Source organism: Entelurus aequoreus, linkage group LG27, assembly GCF_033978785.1.
Source record: "Entelurus aequoreus isolate RoL-2023_Sb linkage group LG27, RoL_Eaeq_v1.1, whole genome shotgun sequence".
Lineage (NCBI taxonomy): Eukaryota > Metazoa > Chordata > Actinopteri > Syngnathiformes > Syngnathidae > Entelurus > Entelurus aequoreus.
In genome coordinates this window covers 11260937-11280475 of record NC_084757.1, presented here as the reverse complement: position 1 = coordinate 11280475, position 19539 = coordinate 11260937, and the positions used below count along the sequence as shown (strand labels likewise).

The 19539-nt window shown below is 37.7% G+C and overlaps 1 long non-coding RNA gene across 1 annotated transcript in view; it reads left to right on the top strand.

Moving 5' to 3' along the window:
• LOC133644374 (uncharacterized) overlaps positions 1–19539 on the top strand; it is a 37426-nt gene that overhangs the window by 4728 nt on the left and 13159 nt on the right. The window contains exons 2-3 of the long non-coding RNA XR_009824762.1: positions 1679–1797; positions 4542–4680. This is a non-coding gene — a long non-coding RNA (uncharacterized LOC133644374). The remainder of the gene's footprint in view (positions 1–1678; positions 1798–4541; positions 4681–19539) is intronic.

Sequence of the window (19539 nt, the reverse complement as noted above, 5' to 3'; positions counted from 1 at the left end):
ATATATATGTGTATATATATGTGTATATATATATATATATATATATATGTGTATATATATATATATATATATGTATATATGTATATATATATATGTGTGTATATATATATGTGTATATATATGTGTGTATATATATGTATATATATATATACATACATATTATTTTATCGAACACATTTTAATTTATATTGATTTCGTGACTAGCGTGGTGTATATTGGTATTGTTTTATCGTCCCGGCCCTACTCTCAATACAATACAATTCAATATTTTACACCACTCTCAATACAATACGATTCAATATTTTACACCACGTTGAGCAATTGACAGTATAAAATAAAATATTAAATATATTTTACACCACGTTGAGCAATTGACAGTATAACATTAAATATAAAATACATCAAATTAAATACAGTCCTACAAGAAAAACATCCATCCATTTACTACCGCTTGTCCCTTTAGAAATTAAATGTAACTATAAGAGATCATGCAAATGAGATTACAATAATATATATATATATATATAGATAAATACAATAAATACAAAACTAGGCTTGTTTAAAACAACTTACTTTCAATTCTGTGATGATCCGTTGCCGGTATCATAGTTTGTTTACGTTTTTAATTCACTTGTTTAAGTTCTGTTTTCGGCACCCCTTTTTTGTGTTTCAGTTGCCATGACTGCAGATTGCTTTCACCTGCCTCTGATTAGTGTTCGGGACGCTCACCTGCTCCTGGGCACTAATCAGAGAGCTATTTATTCCACCCTCTCGCCTCACTCGGTCTGGTGCTTTTGTTTGCTTACCTGAAGTTACGTTCTTGTTGCTGCTCCCAGTCTGTGTTTTTGTCTAGCATCCTTTTGGCTGAGCCATTCCTGTGTTCCGTGCCGTAGGCACCGCGCAGCATATTTTTGTGTGCATTTAAGAAAAAATCATTCTTCAACAAATCATTCTTCTTACCACATCGTAACAAATTCCTCCAATGCAGATAAGAATTTAAGGGCTTTTCTACTTTTTACCATCTTCCAAGATTGAATTCATAGCTTGAAATCATTAAACCAAATGTGAGAATTTGGGTTTTACTTTAAGAAAGCAACTTTTGTGTATGAAAATGTAGCTTGCAATATAGTAATAATAATTTCTAGGTTGCTATATTTAATACATATGCCAAATTTAATCTATTCTTTAGTAAATGGAGACATCGCTATGTCTATGCATAATATATGCAAAATGTTGACCAAATAACCACCATTACATGTTATGTAGACCACAAGGAGGTGTTTTAAATGTAGAAAAAAATCACAATATGACCCTTTAAGTAAATGGAGCATGTTACTAGCCAGCTCTGGTAATGATGCATACATCACCCACTTCTTTTTGTTACATAATTATGTTGAATTTTCGATAAACCACATTCGCAGACATTTTCAGTCGAACGTTAATGAGCGAGGGTGGTGCCAAATCTATCTGTGGCCACAAATAAAGGAATGTATAAGAACTGCATTAATAGTGAAGCACTAATTATAAAGGAATGTATGAGAACTGCATTAAAAAAGAAGCACAAATTATAATTGAGTTCAGACTGATTTGTTTGTATCCTCCCTCTTGTGTCTGTTTGTGGTAAAATAATTGGATTTATCCCACCATAACTAAGTTGTTTTGGGTTTTCTATTTATAGATCAGCTCTTTCGTCATCATCCTCTATGTCAAGTCCTGGCGCATGCATGATTGGAAAGTACCATACCAGAATCTGTGCAAGGAGAGCAAAGGATGGAAAATCACTGATGCCACCACGAGGTGAGGCTAAACCCCGAGGGCGTTATGAGATCGACTGAAGTGTATTTTCTCAGTAAGTGAGGATTCCGAAGTTCCATTTATTAGAAAGTAACCACTTATGACAGTAAATCAAAATCAATAACACCAATGTGGATATGGATAGTGTCACTGCCTATTTCGTTCTCAATATGCTGATACGGCTGTCATCATGGCAATGTGAAACATGGAGACAGCCAAATCACATGATAATATAATTCCTCATTTGTGTAGCCGATAGGCATATATTGGTAAAGTGTTTCCTCTTTAGTTTTGGGCGTACATTAGGCTGCTAAGCATGCTCCTACTTATTTTCACCAGTTTTAGTCTTTGTTTTCTGATAGCACTGGCAATAACCATATGATTGCCATTTGTTGTGATATTTTACGCAGGCATAACATACACTATATTGCCAAAAGTATTTGGCCACCCATCCAAATGATGAGAATCAGGTGTCCTGATCACTTGGCCCGGTGTATAAAATCAAGCACTTAGGCATGGAGACTGTTTATACAAACATTTGTGAAAGAATGGGCCGCTCTGTGATTTCCAGCGTGGAACTGTCATAGGATGCCACTTGTGCAACAAATCCAGTCGTGAAATAAACTCATTAAAGAGGCCTTCCGAACAGCAAGGGGGATATTGTTCCTAAGTTTTGGATCCACAGCAAACAAAAAGGCACGATCCCCTCTAGATTTTAAGCGGGTTTTTGGAACAACAATAAATTAATCAGATGACCTCAGAGACTTTGGGAGGGGTGTAGATTTTTAAAAGGTCTGACATATATTTTGGCGCTAATTTAAAAACGTCAATATTTTAAAATGAAATTCTAAAATGAACTGGGAGCCAGTAAAGGGATGCTAAAATGGGGGTAACGTGCTAATGTTTCTTTGTGCCAGTTAAAAGGCAAGCAGCAGCTGCAATCGAGCGATTGAGGCCTGGTTAATTTCAAAGCAAAGTGAGTTGCAGTAGTCCGAACGGGATGAAAAAAAAGCATGGATTACCTGCTAAAAGTAGTCTATTTTAATTTTTGCTAAAAGTCTTAGCTGATCAAATTTGGATCGAATAACAGAGTTTAATCTGCTAGTTTAAAATCCATTGTCAAATTTATTACCAAGATTTGTGACTGTGGGTTTAAAATAAATCATCAGGGGGTCCAGGTCACTGGGGTGAGCATTCTGGTTTACTTTTGAGTCAAATAAAATGATATCCATCTTGTTCTCATTTAAATTTAGGAAACCAACCATGCTTTTATGTCCTCAAGGCATCTTAAAAGTGATTTTTAAATGTGTCAGTTTTCTATTTTAGAGGCACATATATTTGTATATGATCAGCATAAGGATGATACAATAACGACGTACAGTCGCGATCAAAAGTTTACATACACTTGTAAAGAACATAATGTCATGGCTGTCTTGAGTTTCCAAACATTTCTACAACTTTTATTTTTTGTGATAGAGTGATTGGAGCACATACTTACTTGTTGGTCACAAAAAACATTCATGAAGTTTGGTTCTTTTATGAATTTATTATGGGTCTACTGAAAATGTGACCAAATCTGCTGGGTCAAAAGTATACATACAGCAATGTTAATATTTGCTTACATGTCCCTTGGCAAGTTTCACTGCAATAAGGCGCTTTTGGTAGCCATCCACAAGCTTCTGCTTGAATTTTTGACTACTCATCTTGACAAAATTGGTACAGTTCAGCTAAATTTGTTGGTTTTCTGACATGGACTTGTTTCTTCAGCATTGTCCACACAACTTTGACTTTGGGAAGGCCATTCTAAAAGCTTAATTATTCTAGCCTGATTTAGCCATTTCTTTACCACTTTTGACGTGTGTTTGGGGTCATTGTCCTGTTGGAACACCCAACTGTGCCCAAGACCCAACCTCCGGGCTGATGGTTTTAGGTTGTCCTGAAGAATTTGGAGGTAATCCTCCTTTTTCATTGTCCCATTTAAAGCACCAGTTCCATTGGCAGCAAAATTGGCCCAGAGCATAATACTACCACCACAATGCTTGACTAGGATTGGTGTTCCTGGGATTAATTATAGACATGATTGCCTGTACACAGTATGGCGACATGCTAGTTGAGCCGCTACCAAAATAAGTATTTAGTCACCACAGATTACATTTCAATAATTAAAGATTCAAACGTCAAACCCATGTTTCCACTGCTTGATGCCGTGCTCATTCATGTTTATGGTGTTTTAATGTTTAGGGGAAGTGCTGTAAAGAAAATGTTAAAAACATACTGCTGTGGCGGTCATGAAACATTATTTTAATGGCGTTCGCCATTTTGTTATGGTCAGACGGCATCTGCGCATACAGTAGATGCCAGTTCCTACAATATCCTGAATTTCTTGAGTAAGATGGAAAAGAAAAACGCAGAATTTGTAATTGTATTTGTTTTATTTCAGATCCAACTTGAACATAAATAAATATATACTTTAAGTATAACAATGCCACGATCAAAGGAGTTCAACGTTCAATTTAAGGCAAAGAAGAAAATAAGTAATAGAAATAAATGTTTTTAAGTAGGCAGCAATCAAATTTCCCAGGGTCCTGAGGACTTACTCCAGTCGTGTTTTGCTATATCGCGCTTCAAACATTGCAGCTTCAATACATCAGTTGAAAAAATATAGGTATATACTGTATATCATATGTATTACAGTGCAGTATTTGTCTCATTTTCTTTCTTTCACCAAGGAGGACTCCTGTTTCCAGGTAAAGGTTGAACACTGTTAACAAAAACAGGCGGCTAATCTTGGCACTCCTGTATCTTCACTGCGACAATCATGATGACCAATTTTTGATGGAGTTCACCTTCATCTCCTGCCTCATCAATAACCCATCTCCACCTAAGGTGAGCCTTCAATGTAAGCAATATCAAAAGACAAGAGTGCAGGAGAAAGCGATGGTGTGTCGATGTCTTGATCTGTGTGGCAGCAAGCAGGGGACAATTTAAAAATATATATATATATTTTTTATTAATGCACACGTCAACCTTGCAATTTTAATGTTGATGGTGTGCATTTATTGGAAAAAAGACTGAAAGTTAATGCTAGGAGAAAACTTGTTTATTTCAAATATTTTCTTTAAATATACATTGAGGCTATAAAGTGTGTTTTATCCGATTAATCGAACAACCTAATCAATAGATTACTCGATTATTAAAATAACAACTATATACATTGTATTACTACATCATGTTATCACCACCATGCACCTGTCCATTATTGAATAACCACTATATACATTGTATTACTACATCATGTTATCACCACCATGCACCTGTCCATTATTGAATAACCACTATATACATTGTATTACTACATCATGTTATCACCACCATGCACCTGTCCATTATTGAGTGGTGAGAACGTTGGCCCAAGCCATCCATGTATACATCAGGTATAACTTGTCAAAGTTCATAGATGTGAAATAAGGCATCGGTGTACACAGGCCTGAATTCGACTCTTACTGTGCTGTTGTTTACCAGTTTGATTTTCTCAAAAAAGAAGACCTCGGGCTCGCACGGCTTGTCTTGGACCTTCAACTCGTTCCCGTTGTGCATCTGCTTGAGAACGACAGTCCTCTCGGAGTTGTCATCCGGGAATCTCAGCCAGCCGTAGATTAAGTAGGTGGCCGCTTTTTTCACGCTGAAGATGTGGTATTGTCCTGGTTCGTTGCTCTCTGAGGGAGGAAGAACAAATCTTCAGCAACTCACAAGACATCGATCATGAGGGAAGCTAAAAATGAGAGGGACACTTACTTTGTAGCGTGCACGTTAAGTTGACTTTTGCCTGGCTGCTTGGTGGTCCTTCGTCCTAGAGACACACTTGGTTACAAAAACATCATCTCCGTGGCACTTATGAAGACAGCTAAGTCACAAAATATTCGTTTTAGCTAGCTAGTTGTGTGCCCATTGTTCTCTCATCCCACCCGCGGTCCCTAAACCCCTCTATTCTATTTTCTGTCTCTATATCCGTGTTTTTCAACCACTGTGCCGTGAAATACAGTCTGGTGTGCCGTGGGAGATTATGTAATTTCACCTAATTGGGTTAAAAATATTTTTTGCAAACCAGTAATTTATAATCCGCAAATGTGTCGTTGAGTGTCTGCACTGTCTAGAGCTCGGCAGCGTAATCATGTTATACTCTTCCTTATCAGTAGGTGGCAGCAGGTAGTACTTTGTGGACGCCGTCTGCTCCACACGCTGTAAGTCTTTGCTGTCGTCCAGCATTCTGTTTTTGTGTACTTTGCAGCCAGTTCAGTTTTAGTTTCATTTTGCATAATCATCCCTAAGCTTCAATGGCTTTTCTTAGCGGCACTTTTGGTTTAAGCGTTAGATACCTTTTTACCTGCACGCTGCCTCCCGCTGTCGTCTGCATATTGTGATCACAACAAATATCTACAAAGCAATTATATACCTGCTGCCACCTACTGATATGTAAGAGTATTACATGGTTACGCTGCCGAGCTCTAGACAGTGCAGACACTCAACAACGGCACATTTGCGAAGTATAATTACTGGTTTGCAAAAAATATTTTTAACCCTATTAGGTGAAATTACATAATCTCCCGCGGCACACCAGACAATATCTCACGGTCGCGGCGCAGTGGTAAAAAAACACTGCGTTAAGACATCAATTTTAAAATGCATAAAAGAACTGTAAAACAAAGATTTACACCTTTTTTAAAAACACAGGCATTGTGCAAACTTCTCTCGCTGTCTGTCCCTCAGGATATAACGGAAAGCTGCAAATGGAAGTAGTTCAAAGAGTTTCAGTTTTGTCTGCAAGGCATTCCTTGTCAGAGAGGCAGCAATGCCAAAAGCTCTTTTGCCAAATTCAGTCCGTACATGAGTATCAGTGAAAACATACAAATTGTTACAAGGTAATGCATAAGAGCTGGTTATTCTTTGTAACAAGGTACACAAGTATAGAGGCATTAAACCTAAAAGAGACTTATGAATGATAGTCAGCAAATTTTTTTCAATCTGCCTGCACTCAATAAAGATAAGTCTGATTTCATGTACAATAGACAGTGGTGGGTGAGACTACGACAGCCAGTAACAAATCTTAGTGCTGAGTGAAAAACAGTGTCCAAAGACTGGACACATTTAAATAAAGCACGTCTCCATAATCAATTACGGGCAAGATAGAAGCCGTTTTTATTTCTAAAACTAAATCAATTTCAAGTCTGAAACACACTCTACATTTATGTGGGAAATATTTGAAGTATTCTCAGTTATTGGTCTTTGAATAGTGGTTTTGCTTTTTTCCCCCCAATACTGTACGTTGTTCGTAACTCGCAGATAGCGTAGCTTAGCTAACGCTAGCATCCTACTAAATACTATGTTTGCAACTGAATAAGACAGGCTTTGATTCAAACTTACCAAGATGAAAATGCTGTGGACACACCAACATTAAGTTAAAAGTGATGTTTGATCATCTCACGGCTGCGATCCAGACTATATTGTCTCATTATGAGCGCACTAACACAACTTCCCGAGCTTTGTTTCTACGCTGGAAAGCACACTTTTTTTTTCCCAATCCCTTTTCCCCTGAATTGATGATGCATGTTTGCGCCATGTTTTGAACTTGCTAAAGAAAAAACTCAACTTTAGGACAGAGGCGTGCCTTCAGCCATGTATATAAGCTATTCTGAGGCCAGCAAGAACCACAATGCATTGCGTTTCCACGTCACACTTTCAATCCCTATTAGGGCTGTACGGTATACTAGTATTAGTATAGTACTGCGAAACTAATCATTTCGTCTCTGAAACGTACCAGTCCCTGCACCATCCCCTCCCCCCCACGAAATAATTACGTCCGCCACAAATATATATAAATAAATAAAAAAAATATATATATATATTTATTTATTTATTTATTTTTTAATTTTTTTTTTAGGCCTGTCAAGCTTCTCAGGCAAATCATATAGTTGATGTAGATGCCCATATAGGCTGTTCAGATTTACTTTACAAAAGAGAAGTGTAGGATACTTCTCTTGTTGCCTTATTTGTATTTGACCACTACTGTTTTCTATTTATTTGTTACTGACTGTGGCAGGACACCTCTGCCTCTGTTTCACTTTATGTTGCTGGTAAATAATATGGTTGTAGTAGTAGGCTAAAGTTAAATTATTTAGTATGCACTAATTAAAGGGGCAGAGCTTTAAGAGACATTTTAGCTTTTATATTTTTTAAGATATATTTTTTGTAAGAACCACAATTAATAAATATATTTCAGTGAATAACTTATTGTTCAAATCTGTATATAAATATGTACATAAAGTGTTGTAATTATATTGTAAGATGGATGGACGTTTAAAACAAAACTGTTATTATTAATTAGTAAGTATAGATTTTTTTAGCCTTTTTAGAGAAAATCATATCATTGTAGTAAATTATGCAAATTACTTGATGACGTCACGATGACCCCGCCCATAGTCACGCCCATGGCCACGCCCCCACCGCCACAGGTATCTTGGAAGTTTATGGGAAACACTGGACATTGCTGGTTTTACGAGCAGAGGAGCATGTTCGGCGGCACACAATCACGGAGTGCTTACAAGCTGACACAGTGTGTAGACACAAAAGGGAGAACAGGCGCCTTTTGGCTTAAAAACTAACGACAAAGGTGAAGTTATAACACTGAAACGCCCTCCGGAAGAGGCGCTTTAAGACATGGCTAGCTAGCTAGCGGCTAACGTCCATCCGCCATCGGCAGTGTTTTGGCTACATCTAAATCACTAATCCTGGCCTCCATGGCCACAAATAAAGTAAGTTTCTTACAGGTATCATCCCTGCAGGACGAGGAATTGCTAAACATGCTTCAGTACACACCGTAGCTCACTGGTGTCACAATGTAAACAAACGCCATAGGTGGATCTACACCTAACATCCACTGTAATGATATCAAGTACAGGCACGTATCTAGTCGATACTACTATGATTATGTCGATATTTTTTGGCATCACATCTTTTGTTTAAAAAAAAATGTATATTATGTTTATAAACTCAGGAAATATGTCCCTGGACACATTAAGACTTTGAATATGACCAATGTATCGGATTGTTATCCAAATTTGTGGTGTCATCCAAAACTAATGTAAAGTATCAAACAACAGAAGAATAAATGATAATGATAAATGGGTTATACTTGTATAGCGCTTTTCTACCTTCAAGGTACTCAAAGCGCTTTGACAGTACTTCCACATTCACCCATTCACACACACATTCACACACTGATGGCGGGAGCTGCCATGCAAGGCGCTAACCAGCAGCCATCAGGAGCAAGGGTGAAGTGTCTTGCCCAAGGACACAACGGACGTGACTATGATGGTAGAAGGTGGGGATTGAACCCCAGTAACCAGCAACCCTCCGATTGCTGGCACGGCCACTCTACCAACTTCGCCACGCCTGAGTGACTATTACATTTTAACAGAAGTGTAGACAGAACATGTTAAAAGAGAAAGTAAGCAGATCTTAACAGTAAATGAACAAGTAAAAATTCATTTTCTACCACTTGTCCTAAATAATGTTGACAAAATAATGATAAATGACACAATATGTTATTGCATACGTCAGCAGACTAATTAGGAGCTTTTGTTTACTTAATACTAAAAGACAAATTGTCTAGTATTTTTACTATTTTTTTTAAGGACTTAACTGCAATAAGAAAAACATATGTTTAATGTACCCTAAGATTTGTTAAAATAAAGCCAATAATGCAATTTTTTGTGGTCCCCTTTATTTAGAAAAGTACCAAAATAATTTTAGTACCGGTACCAAAATATTGGTATTGTTACAACACTAATCCCTATACATATTGCGCAGAAGCTGAAAAACTGTCGGGTCGATGTCGTTCTCCCATTCCATGTCACACAACACTAATTTGAGTCCAAACGACAAAAGTAAACAAAAATTCCCAATTGTAAAACTTAACAAAGCTCAAAGTTTATATCATATACTGTATGTTGTATTGCAATATTACAAAACAATTTTAGTAAAAGTGTTTTAGGTTTGCATTTGCATTGCCATGGAAAAAGGTCTCACCTTGCACATATGATGGATGAGGACGACTAATGTGCCTCCCAGCACCAGTCCTCCCATCACAGCTGCTGCATATTTGAGGGCACGTCCCTGTCTGACCCCTGTAGAGCCAGGAACCTCTGGGGCCACAACCACCTTGACCAGGGTCTGCTGCTCTTCTCTTCCGTGTGGTCTCTCCATTAGTGTCAGCAAAGAGTCCTTGTTGTGTTTGGCACATGTGCTCATGCTCATTATAAAGCTATAGTCACACCCACTTTTGCTCCTTGAGCAATAAAACTGAGAGGAAGAAGCAGTCCACCCACGCGAAACGAGCCTCATAAACTTCAACAATACTACAAAGGGACTGACCCATATTTACTTTTAACTAATTGACTCAAGGACAGTGGGGTGCTATTTTCATCAGCTGAATTACAAGACATAGTTTGGTGCAGCAGTGATGGTGTGGAGGCCCACAATAATAATAGAATATCCTTTGACTGGGAACCACTATTTGTTTTGGCTAGTTCACTAGTGTCTTAGTTTGTGTATTTATTTAGCTGTTCTAACTAGTAACTAACTGATAAAGGTAACTAGAAAGGTAATTCCTGAAGGAATTGCGTGTGAATTCTGAAATGCTGAAGTTGAAGTGAAATGCTGACAGATTGTAGTATGATTGTAAGAATAGTTTGAATGGTTTGGATGTTGAAGACCTGACTCTGAACTGTAATGCGAATGGAATGTAGGGTGAATGTATCAATGGTTTAAATGTTAAAACGCTGAAATGGTTTGAATGTTGAAGAGTTTGAATTTCCAGGAAAACCGGAATTTGGTTTGGAACTTGGGAAAGTCTTAGTTTGAATGTCCAGGATGAGTGGAATGTGTTGATGTTGGAATGATAAATGATAAATGGGTTATACTTGTATAGCGCTTTTCTACCTTCAAGGTACTCAAAGCGCTTTGACAGTATTTCCACATTTACCCATTCACACACACATTCACACACTGATGGCGGGAGCTGCCATGCAAGGCGCTAACCAGCAGCCATCAGAGGCAAAGGGTGAAGTGTCTTGCCCAAGGACACAGCGGACGTGACTAGGAAGGTAGAAGGTGGGAAATGAACCCCAGTAACCAGCAACACTCCGATTGCTGGCACAGCCACTCTACTAACTTCGCCACACGGAATGGTTTGAATATGTTGATAATGTTGTCGATGTTAGATCTGTGTTGTTGTTGTTGGGTACAAGTGTTGTAAATTAGCTTTGGCTACAAACACTATGATGCATACATTGGATAACTGTTTCAGATATCTATGTTTCTGTATCTGTCCCTATTTCAAATAAACCTTTATATATATTAATGTGGGAATTGTGCAACATGGAAATATGTCCCATTCATTTCAATGGGAACTTCCTGGAAATTTGGGAATTTTGGGAGAAACGGGATTTTTTGAAAATGATTAACATGAATGTCCTAAATGAGCTGAATTGGTTGGTGTTAGAATTGTTTAAATCAGGCAAGATTTGATTTTTATTTGTATTAAGGATCCCCATTAGCTGGTTGCCACAACAACCCACTAGTCTTCCTGGGGTCCACAAACTCAATACAATTACAAGTAAAAGCATATAATTATAACTACACAATACAGAAAAAAATAAAACCATCAACAAGCAAAGAATTTACAGTCACATAATAATTACCATATAAATATAACTACACAATACAAAACCAAATAAAAATCAACAAGCAAACTAATTTACAGACTCAGATAAAATATTACTTTCCTTTTAGCGTCATCAGCGTTCCTGTTATGTAACCCTGTACACTTTGTTTGTCTAATCTTGAACGGGTTTGTGCTGAAAACATAGTTTCGTTGTACTTGTTGCAATATTATAAAGACCTATCCTATCCTTTTAAAAACCTGTTTACTGTTAATGCCGGTGAGACTTTGAGGCAGGTTATTCCAGAGCGATACAGTTCTATAAATAAGATTTCCGCAAAGCATTCTTCCTGGGACGACTGAGTACAATGCCACTCACTAGACGCCCTGGTATCATGATTATTTATAGTGCTACTGTAAACTATTTGGGCCATGAGAAAAGCAGGAGTTTTACTACTGGTTACTGATTTGAACAATGTTGGAGTATTAGCAGACAACCTGTTCTGCACTGTTAGCCAGGAAAGAGAAGCATGCATTTGGTTAACATTGATTCATAGTGAACAACCCAGAAACAGCCTTAGTGCCCTATTCTGGACAATCTGGAGTTTACTGGTCTCACCACTTGCAGCAGACGCCCAGACTGTAGAACAATAGTCCAGATGACACAAGACTAAACTTTTAACAATCTGACAAAGAAGAGGTTGATCAACAAGAAATGTTGAAGTAGTAAATGGTACTAGGGAATTTCGGGAAAAAATCTGGAATTTTTTTGGACTTGGAAAAAGAGTAGTTTAAATTGCCAGAATGGTGGAATATGTTGAATATGTGTGAAAGTTTGAAAAATGGCCAATTCATTTTGAATGGGGAAAATGCCAAAAAATAAATAAAAGAAGGAATTATGGGAAATCCGGGAATTTTTTTCTATAATTTTTGAAGTAGAGCACACAATTCCTGAACAGGCTGAATATTTAGAAGTTGGAACAATTTGAATCAGATAAAAAAATGTGGAAGTTGTGGAACTTTGAAGCATGTCCCATTGATTTCAATGGGAATATCAGAAAAAATGGGAATTCCGGGAAAAGCGGGAATTTTTTTGAATATGGCAAACTTGAATGGTCTAAATGAGTTGAAATGGTTGGTGTTGATATAGTAGCATGTTGAATTGAGAAATGGTATTACGGAATTCCTGGAATTTCGGGAAAATCTGGAATTTTTCCGGTTAAAAAAACTTCGTTTTTTGTCCTGATTAAGAGGAATGTTTTGACGGTGGAATGGTTGAAATGGGTTGGAAAAATGTGGAAGGAGTAGTCTCCAGAAAAAAGGGGGGAAATAGGGCTTTGGAAAACCAGGAAGTCTGTAAAATCCTGGAATTTTTTGAACTTGGAAAAGGGGAAGTTTGAATTTCCAGAATGGTGGAATATGTTGAAGGTGGAATGGTTTGAATTGGTTGAAAAAAATGTGAAAATGGTGGAAGTTTGAAAAATGGCCAATTCATTTTGAATGGGAAAAATGTCCCTGAAAAAACTGGAATTCTGGGAATTTTTGGAATTTGTCAAGGGAAAGCCCGCAATTCCCGAATAGGCTAAACAGTTTGAAGTTGTAACAGTTTGAACCGGGTGAAAAATGTGGAAGGTAGAATGCGCCAAACTCTAGAGAAGAAGAAGAAGAAGTTTAAATTGATAAATTTTGGTGTAGAAAACCATGTGTGAATGCTTTGGAGCATTCACACAATTAAGTAGTGGCGTAATGAAAGAACAGCACATATATTCGTATTGTGGTTTTGTGTAAATTGTGTCCGATAGAAGCTCTTGGATGAACGTCTTTTGTGTTACCGCGTGTTGACAGTGCATCAGCAGCTATACAAACAAGCGAGGCTTTACGATACATTCCAAAAGCCAGGAAGTGTTTCTTTAGTCATGCATTTACTTGGTAATCAAATACAAGCAGTCACAAAAGGTGATGTGTTTGTCGCAGAAGCGGCAATCCAGAAATGTACACAACGGTGAAAATGATGTTAACCAAGAGTGTCAAAGTCCAATTTGGAACCATGGCTCTTTTTTTTTTTTTTAATGGGCCCTGTTCCACATTGTACATATTTAATAGAAAGAAAAGAATAAGTAAACAAATAAAAAGCTGAAATGTTGATCTAACAACTAAAAAATAACACAACTTTTTAAAAAGTATTTAAATATCAAAGTGCACCTGTGCAATAAACAAAGTGATTGTCAGCGGAAAAATTTGGACAATCCTGACAAACTATTGAAGCTGCGCTTCAGCCAATAAAAAAACGGACATTCCTAAACATAAGGTACTGTGGAACAATTTCCCTTGTGGATATCATTAAAGTTTGTCTAAGTTTAAGATAAATTAACTATTAAGTTCACTTTCCTAAAAATGAACCTTGGAAATGATGACATATCATATTGATTGTTTTTTTTTTATGCAAGAATTGTATTGATTGGATAAGTCAGGGGTGTCCAAACTTTTTCCACCGAGGGCCGAATACTGAAAAGTCAAAACATACATCAGCCATCATGATATCTATTTTTTTATTTTATAAAAAAAAATGCTTAAAACACACGCTCTACATTTTTGTCTAAAATGTGTGTTATAAGCGACAAAGCATATAAAGCGAGTAAGTCTATTAGCGCATTTACAGTCGTGGTCAAAAGTTTACATGCACTTGTGAAGGACATAATGTCATGGCTGTCTTGAGTTTCCAATACTTTCTACAACTCAAATTTTTTTGTGATAGAGTGATTGCAGCACATACTCAATTTGTTTCTCATCTGACATCACATTGACAAAGATAAGACCTCCTGGAGGAAAGTTCTGTGGTCAGATTAAAAAAAAAAAAAAAAGTACTGTTTGGCCACAATACCCAGCAATATGTTTGGAGGAGAAAAGGTGAGGCCTTTTAATCCCAGGATCACCATCCCTACCGTCAAACATGGTGATGGTAGTATTATGCTCTGGGCCTGTTTCGCTGCCAATGGAACTGGTGCTTTACAGAGAGTAAATGGGACAATTGAAAAAAAAAACCTAAAATCATCAGCCCGGAGTTTGGGTCTTGGGCGCAGTTGGGTGTTCCAACAGGACAATGACAATGTTTTTTTATTTATATATATATATATATATATATATATATATATATATATATATATATATATATATATATATATATATATATATATATATATATATATATATATATATATATATATATATATATATAATATATATATATATATATATATAATATATATATATATATATATATATGTATATATATATATATATATATATATATATATATATATATATATATATATATATATATATATATATGTGTGTGTGTGTGTGTGTGTGTGTGTGTGTGTGTGTGTGTGTGTGTGTGTGTATATGGGGCCCATTGACCCTAAACACACGTCAAAAGTGGTAAAGGAATGGCTAAATCAGGCTAGAATTAAAAGGTTTTCGAATGGCCAAAGTCCTGACTTAAACGTGTGGACAATGCTGAAGAAACAAGTCCATGTCAGAAAACCAACAAATTTAGCTTGACTGCACCAATTTTGTCAAGAGGAGTGGTCAAAAATTCAACCAGAAGCTTGTGGATGGCTACCAAAAGCGCCTTATTACAGTGAAACTTGCCAAGGGACATGTAAGCAAATATTAACATTGCTGTATGTATACTTTTGACCCAGCAGATTTGCTCACATTTTCAGTAGACCCATAATAAATTCATAAAAGAACCAAACTTCATGAATGTTTTTTGTGACCAACAAGTATGTGCTCCAATCACTCTTTCACCAAAAAAAGAAAAGTTGTAGACATTTTTGGAAACTCAAGACAGCCATGACATTATGTTCTTTACAAGTGTATGTAAACTTTTGAGCACGACTGTATGTGAGAAAGCTAGTTTGTTTATGTCCTGTAGAACGATCTTTGAGCTCTTCCTAAAAAGTTTACTGAAACAAACTCTCACTCTCACTGTTTACTTTGAGTGATAATCTTAGCAGTTTCTCATCAATGTTATTGTATCGCCACACACTCTCAAGAGTTTCATCATCACGGGCTGCCTAGACAAGCAGTCTTTCAGTGACGACACTTGCTCGGTTTAATGACTTGGCACCTTGCCTTTTGCCCACACATCATCGGGCTCACCTATTCTTAGCCTGTAGTGTACGTTCAAAGGTTGCTCGCTGCATTTCATTAACCTGATTTGTTTGGCCACATTTTTACACGGCATGCCCTTCCTGAAGCAACTCTCCAATTTATGCACGCTTGCAATCGACAAGGAACTTCCTTGAAAAGGTCGGGGCCCTGACCAGGAATCAAACCTGTCTGTTCAAAAGGCAGCTTTATGTAACAATGCACCACCATGGTCTTCCTTTCATAACAATATGAAGCCTTGATGCAGTCGCGGTCAAAAGTTTACATACACTTGTAAAGAACATAATGTCATGGCTGTCTTGAGTTTCCAATAATTTCTACAACTTATTTTTTTGTGATAGAGTGATTGGAGCACATACTTGTTGGTCACAAAAAAAGTGCATGAAGTTTGGTTCTTTTACGAATTTATTATGGGTCTACTGAAAATGTTACCAAATCTGCTGGGTCAAAAGTATACATACAGCAATGTTAATATTTGGTTACATGTCCCTTGGCAAGTTTCACTGCAATAAGGCGCTTTTTTTCCACATATGAACTTGAAGTGCCATCCCATTCCTAACCCATAGGGTTCAATATGATGTCGGTCCACCTTTTGCAGCTATTACAGGTTCAACTCTTCTGGGAAGGCTGTCCACAAGGTCGCAGAGTGTGTTTATAGGAATTTTCCACCATTCATCCAAAAGCGCATTGGTGAGGTCAAACGCCAGGCCTGGCTCTCAGTCTCCGTTCTAATTCATCCCAAAGGTGTTCTATCGGGTTCAGGTCAGGACTCTTTGCAGGCCAGTCAACTTCATCCACACCAGACTCTGTCATCCATGTCTTTATGGACCTTGCTTTGTGCACTGGTGCACAGTCATGTTGGAAGAGGAAGGGGCTCGCTCCAAACTGTTCCCACAAGGTTGGGAGCATGGAATTGTCCAAAATGTTTTGGTATCCTGGAGCATTCGATGTTCCTTTCACTGGAACTAAGGGGCAAAGCCCAACTCCTGAAAAACAACCCCACACCATAACTCCTCCACCAAATTTCACACTCGGCACAATGCAGTCCGAAATGTAGCGTTCCCCTGGCAACCTCTAAACCCAGACTCGTCCATCAGATTTCCAGATGGAAAAGCGTGATTCATCACTCCAGAGAAGGCGTCTCCACTGCTCTAGAGTCCAGTGGCGACATGCTTTACACCACTGCATCCCACGCTTTGCATTGGACTTGGTGATGTATGGCTTAGATGCAGCTGCTCGCCCATGGAAACCCATTCCATGAAGCTCTCTGCGTACTGTACGTGGGTTAATTGGAAGGTCACATGAAGTTTGGAGCTCTGTAGCAACTGACTGTGCAGAAAGTCTTTGCACTATGCGCTTCAGCATCCGCTGACCCCTCTCTGTCAGTTTACGTGGCCTACTCTTAAGAACAAATTTTGTTCTTAGGCCCACTTACGAAGTTTCTAAGGAGATTTTTGTATTGACCAATGTTTTTCTTAGCTGGGATTTGTTTGTAGGTAAGAACAAAATCTACGAGTGCTCTGGAGCACTTAGGGTGGCCTATTTGTTCTTAAGTGTGACAAGTTCCCTTACTTCGGCGTGGCGAAGTTGGTAGAGTGGCTGTGCCAGCAATCGGAGTGTTGCTGGTTACTGGGGTTCAATTCCCACCTTCTACCTTCCTAGTCACGTCCGTTGTGTCCTTGGGCAAGACACTTCGACCTTTGCCTCTGATCGCTGCTGGTTAGCGCCTTGCATGGCAGCTCCCGCCATCAGTGTGTGAATGTGTGTGTGAATGGGTGAATGTGGAAATACTGTCAAAGCGCTTTGAGTATCTTGAAGGTAGAAAAGCGCTATACAAGTTTTTGTTTTTTGTCATAAAAAAATACAATCGTGTGCTTACGGACTGTATCCCTGCAGACTGTATTGATATATATTGATATATAATGTAGGAACCAGAAATATTGATAACAGAAAGAAACAACCCTTTTGTGCGAATGAGTGTAAATGGGGGAGGGAGTTTTTTTGGGTTGGTGCACTAATTGTAAGTGTATCTTGTGTTTTTTTTATGTTGATTTAATAAAAAGTAAAGGAAAATTTATTTTTTTATTTTTTTTATTTCTTGTGCAATCCACAGACCGTTACCGGGGCGCGGCCCGGTGGTTGGGGACCACTGCTTTAAACAATCTAATTTCATTGACAGCCTGGTCTGGTGAAGATAATGTCCTTTATTTAAAAACAAAATTTTCTTAAACAAAGAAGAAACTAAAATAAAAAGTTACATAGAAACTTGTAATTAATGAAAATGAGTCAAATTAACTGTTAAAGGTTAGTACTATTAGTGGACCAGCATGTGCTTCATGGACTGTATCCCTTGCAGACTGCATTGATATATATTTTAGGAACCAGAATATTAATAACAGAAGGAAACAACCCATTTGTGTGAACGCGTGAGAATGAGTGTAAATGGGGGAGGGAGGGTTTTTGGGTTGGTGCACTAACTGTAACTTGCGTTTTTTATGTTAATTTAATAATACAAAAATAAACAATACAAGTCATATGAAAATTTCATAACGTTGCATCCCTACAGTAGTTGCATTTCGATGAAGCGGTATGAGGAAATGACGACTGAAGATGAGTTTTCCTCACTGTTAGTTCTGAATTTGCTACATTCCGTTTTCAGTTTGTGTGACTGTCAATTTTCCGTCTTTTGTTCCTTTTTAAAACAATTTTTTTACCTGAAATGCAAATTGGTTTCATGCAGTGGAAAAGTGTTTCGCCGAATTGGAAGGCATAGAACTGGACTGTTGTCTTAGAAGGTGTTTTTCCTCTCATCGCAGCAGCATCCTGTCAATTGGCTGGATGAATGTGGATATTCACAGGCAGTTTGTAACATTGTTTTGCACTTCCAGCTCTAAAAGCACAAATAATAGATGCAGAAAAAACATGCATATATTGGTCTTTTTGTTTACACATGCAGGATATTTATTGATTTTACGTACACTATATTGCCAAAAGTATTTGGCCACCTGCCTTGACTCACATATGAACTTAAAGTACCATCCCATTCCTAACCCATAGGGTTCAATATGATGTCGGTCCACCTTTTGCAGCTACTACAGCTTCAACTCTTCTGGGAAGGCTGTCCACAAGGTTGCGGAGTGTGTCAACTGTGGAACAGCTTGGATGATTCCTTAAAATGTTCCAGTTCCATTCACACATTTAAATAAAACTTTAAGACCAATGTCTTGGACAAATATATCACTCTTGAATCAACACAGTAGTTAATACTATGATCAATGTTAATTAAAAACTAAATGTGGGATATAAATATAAAGGAAGTATAATTGTTTGTATATAGTATATAATTGGTGCAAAGGTTTAACATGTGTACAAGGATATTTCACATGCCTTTACTGTCTATATCAGGGATCCTCAACAGGCGGATGTTGGGTCCATGTCCGGACCCAGCGACGTGTCCGTCCGGACCCAGCACGAATTATAGAAGAAAATAAAAAAAATAAAAAATAATAATAATAATAATTATAATTATTATAAAAAACTATAATAATTGTATTTATCTTTGAGGTATCGCTAGCGCAAGTCAATATTATTTGTTGTTTTTAGTCAAATATCAAATATCTCCACGTTTCGTTTACACTTCTCCGTGTCTCTCTCTCTCTCAGAGAGAGAAAGAGAGAGAGACGGGGTGAGAGCGAGAGAACGCCACTCTGATTGGCTGCGGAATCAGCCAATCAGAGTATGGGTTGTCATCTCTATCAACGCGCTGATAGTCCGTTACCACCTGGGTCATACAGAGCTCATGCCACATGCATGGAACCTTTCGCTGCAGACACACAGTTGTCTAGTATCGCTAC